This window comes from Citrus clementina, unplaced genomic scaffold (genome assembly GCF_000493195.1).
Source record: "Citrus clementina cultivar Clemenules unplaced genomic scaffold, Citrus_clementina_v1.0 scaffold_5, whole genome shotgun sequence".
Lineage (NCBI taxonomy): Eukaryota > Viridiplantae > Streptophyta > Magnoliopsida > Sapindales > Rutaceae > Citrus > Citrus x clementina.
Window position 1 is genome coordinate 24,657,323 of NW_006262201.1, and position 4,688 is coordinate 24,662,010.

General features: G+C 38.0%; 1 non-coding gene across 1 annotated transcript; it reads right to left on the reverse strand.

Moving 5' to 3' along the window:
• Positions 1 to 1,175: 1,175 nt before the first annotated feature.
• On the reverse strand, positions 1,176 to 1,282 carry LOC112098610. Its single transcript, XR_002905721.1, has one exon. It is a non-coding gene; the product is annotated as a small nucleolar RNA R71 (small nucleolar RNA).
• Between the last annotated feature and the right edge of the window lie 3,406 nt (positions 1,283 to 4,688).

A 4,688-nucleotide genomic window follows, 5' to 3' on the forward strand; every position in this document is an offset into this window, starting at 1 on the left:
AGGATTCATCGTATGAAGAATTTAATGTTTGTGACAAATAACATAGCAGAGAGTTGTGTTGTGAGAATAAACAATCTAATTTAAATGAATCATCATATGTGTTGATTAGGATTTGGGTCTCTCTGGTTTTTCAGGCTGTCAATTGATTAAATCCTATGATCGTATCTAGGGTTGTCTATTGATTAGGGAAATAACCAACGGTCGTACCTTGGTTATCGACTAGATAAGGAGAGATTGGCTATTAGAGGGTCTCAGTAGCTATAACTGGTCTATTCATGAGTAATAATAATCTATATTTGAATCAATGATCAGTAGTCGAATCAAGCTGAGTTAATCCCTTCAACCAGAGCTTTCTCCAATTTGAATCACAACTTTAATTTACATTCTTGTTATTTTAATTTGATTTTTATTATTGTCAACAAAACCCCCATTTTATGTTTTATGTTTTAAAAGGATTTAAATAATTACCAATCTCTGTGGACACGACCCTGCTCAATCACTATACACGATTTATTTAGAGTAGGAATTTATTTTTGTTGGCTTCGACACCCATCAAATTTTGGCGCCGTTGCCGGGGATTGGTGTCATTTATTTAATCCTTTTTACGTTTTACTTGGTGTATGGTTCGTTCTTCTCGTACAGGTACACTTTCGTTTGATCCTGAAATTGAGAAGACAGCTCGCCAGCTGAGACAGCAGACAAAGCGAGCTAAGCAACGATCCTCGTCGCCTTTGCTTTCTGAAACAGATACGGTGCCTGATTTAGTTGAATCATCTAGCGATTCAGAAGAACAAGTGATGGATAGAGCTGCACCTGTAGAAAGAACTCTTAGAGAGTTAGCTGAACCAGACTTGAATCAACAACCACTCTGCATTCAATATGTAGACTTGGAGGTAAATTTTGAATTAAAGTCTGGTCTTATTCATTTATTACCCAAGTTTCATGGTTTTGCAGGTGAAGATCCTCATAAACATCTTAAGGAGTTTCATGTTGTGTGTTCAAGTATGAGACCACAAGGCGTGACTGAAGAGCAGATTAAGTTGCGTGCTTTTCCGTTATCTGTAGATGGGCTAGCTAAAGACTGGTTGTATTACTTGCCTCCTGGATCGATTACAACGTGGAATGATTTAAAGAAGCAGTTCCTTGAGAAGTACTTTCCTGCTTCAAGAGCTGCCAACATCAGAAAAGACATTTGTGGGATTAGACAACTTCCTGGGGAGACTTTGTATGAGTATTGGGAGCGATTCAAACAATTGTGTGCCAGCTGTCCTCAACATCAGATTTCTGATCACCTTTTTATTCAATATTTTTACGAAGAACTATCATTGATGGATAGAAGTATGATAGATGCTGCTAGTGGAGGTGTGTTGGTGAACAAGACTCCTACTCAAGCAAGGGAGTTGATATCAAATATGGCTGCCAACGCACAACAATTTGGCAGCAGGCAAGATCCCACTTCAAGGAAGGTGAATGAGGTAAATATTTCTTCTGTTGAACAACGTTTAGATAAACTCACTTCTCTTGTGGAAAAAGTTTGTTGTAGGTAATGTGCAACAGGTGAAGACTTGTGGTATTTGTTACAATATGGGTCATTCAACTGATATGTGTCCTACACTTCAAGAAGAACCCGTTGAACAAGCCAATGCAGTTGGAGGATTTCCAGGCATGCCTCATAGGAGGTATGATCCTTATGCACAAACATACAATTCGGGATGGAAGGATCATCCCAACTTCAGCTATGGAGTTAGGCCGTCAGGATTCCCACAACAGTATCCACCAAGACAACCAGCACCTCCAAGTCAGGTATATCTCTTGAAGAAATTGTTAAATCGCTTGCGATTAACACTCAACAATTTCAGCAGGCAACTACAGCATGCATTCAGAACTTGGAGAACCAAATGAGTCAATTGGCGACTACAGTGAGCCGTCTGGAGTCTCAAGTATTAGGGAGATTGCCTTTACAATCTGAGGTGAATCCAAAGCAAAACGTTACTGCTGTCATCCTTAGAAGTGGGAAGGAGTTGCAAGAGCCTAGTAAGAAAGTGACAGAGCATGTAGAAGATGAGCTTCAGAAGAATGAATTGATGCCTCAATCTCAAGATGCACAACCCACCAGAGCGAAACCCCTATCTATTGTGATACCTCCTCATTTTCCAAGCCGGTTTGCAAAATCCAAGAAGGAGGAACAAGAGAAAGACATCCTTGAGACATTTCGCAAGGTTGAGGTAAATATTCCTTTATTAGATGCTATAAAACAAATACCTCGATATGCTAAAGTCCTTAAGGAACTATGCACCTCTAAGAGAAAATTAAGAGGAGATGAAAAAGTTCATATGGGGGAGAATGTTTCAGCAGTTCTCCAAAAGAAACTACCTCCTAAGTGCAAGGATCCAGGTATGTTTACTATCCCTTGCAAAATTGGTAATGTCAAAGTTGAAAATGCTATGTTAGATCTAGGAGCTTCTATTAATGTCATGCATCGTTCCATTTATTCATCTTTGAATGTTGGTCCATTAAAAGAAACTGGCGTGATAATTCAACTAGCTGATAGGTCTAATGCATATCCTGATGGGGTATTAGAAGATGTCCTAGTACAAGTTAATGAGTTGGTTTTTCCTGTTGATTTTTATGTACTTGATATGGAAGAGGATAACTTCTCTAATTCTGTCCCAATTTTGCTAGGAAGACCTTTTCTTAAGACTGCTAGGACTAAAATGGATGTACATAAAGGGACTCTCACTATGGAGTTTGATGGAGAGGTTATAGAATTCAATATGAATAATGCCATGAAATATCCTAGAGAGGAACATTCGTTATTTTCTATGGATGTTATTAACCCTATACCGTAGGAATTTTTTTTAAAGGAAAAGACGAAGACATTTCATGATAGAATGATTTTGAGAAAGGAGTTCTCTGTTGGTCAAAAAGTTCTTCTTTTTCATTCTAAGCTTAAACTTTTTCCAGGTAAATTACGTTCTTGCTGGGTTGGACCTTTTATTGTTACTAATGTTTTTCCTCATGGTGCAGTTGAGATTCAGAGTCCGACCTCTGACAAAGTTTTTAAAGTTAACGGTCATCGCTTAAAACCTTTTTATGAAGGTTTTTCGGTGAATATTGTGGAGGAAATGGCTCTCGAGAGTCCTATTTATGGAGATTGATGCATAAATGTGTCTAGCCAAAGACATAAAACAAGGCGCTTTTTGGGAGGCAACCCAAATGATTTGTTTATTTTGGTTTTTATTTTATCTTCTTTTAGTTTTGATTCAGATTTAAAAAAAAAAAATTTGTGTTTGCTTATTTTGGTCAGAAGAAATTTTTTGATAAGACGTGCCCACGTTTTAACTAATAAGTACTTCTGTAATTTTTAAAGTAAAATAGTTTTAAGGCGTGCCCACGTGCTTATTAAAAAAGTACTTCTGAAATTTTTGGTGTCTCAAAGTGATTCATCGCTAAAAAAAAAAAAAAAAAAAAATTTACTGTTCACAAAATCCCTAATTTTCCAGATCTTGTTTTCTTCTCCAGCCGCTTGCAGCACACCAGTGCGAACCAGCCCCAGCCCGAGCACGCAACCCAATAAGCGTCACCAGCAATCCCCCAACGCGCAGCAACAGCCGCAGCACGCAGATCCAGCGTCACCAGTTCGCAACATTAGTCCCAGCCCACACGCGCAACACAACCAGCACCAACCCGCGCAGCACAACCATCCGCGCGCAACTGAACCAACAGCCGTGTACCTGCAAGCTCCAGTCGAGCAGCAATAGTCCGCAACCAGCCTACGACCTGCATTCCAGCCGCGTGAATCGAAATCCGTGACAAGATGGAGCAGAATTTGGCCGCATACTTCAAGAGTGTGGGATTTATCCCACCATTCCCGCCAAGCCCATAGACGTTATGAGGATCAAAGCTCACAATTCAGGGAAGTTTTTGCCTTTAATCTTTTATCCTTACGCTTTAATTTTGATGTGAGCTTTGATTATCTTACATTGGGGACAATGTAAGTTCTTGGTGTGGGGGAGGGATTTTTGCATTATTGATGTCTGGAATTATTGTTTTCACTCTACTTATCTTTTTTTTCACTCTACTCATCCTTAAATGATTTTGGAGTTAGTATGCTTTATATATTATTATTTTTTTCTTTTCTTTTATTTATCACTACTTTTTTTTTCCATCTATCTCAAATTATTTACATCTATTTTTATTCTATCATACTCTTTCATCACTCACATTTTATCTTTCACTTTTCATCTTTCTCACTTCTTATCATTTTTACCTTTCCTTTTATATATCACTCATACCTTCTTCTCATTTTACACCACTATTGATGGTTGATTCATTTGAAGAATGTACATGATTTGATGGCAAATTTACCAACTTTGTGAGGATTTGAGCCTATGAGCAACCACTTTGCTCTAATATTTTTGTTATGTGAATATCAATCTTAGTTTGTTTATTCTAGAACTTGCTTTGTTATGCATGTTGAAGCTGCATTACGGGATTTTATGCATTAAAATGATAAGGGCAAACCCTTTTCCATTTTTCTATTCTCGCATTTTTTTTTCTCTACCTGAAGATCTTTATTTGCTATCTTTGCTTGAGCCTTAACCATTACCCATCTATTTCTCTCCGTCTACTTAACCATTTTTCTTCTTTTTGAGCCTCAATTTAAGGAGATTTTTGGACTCATTGTG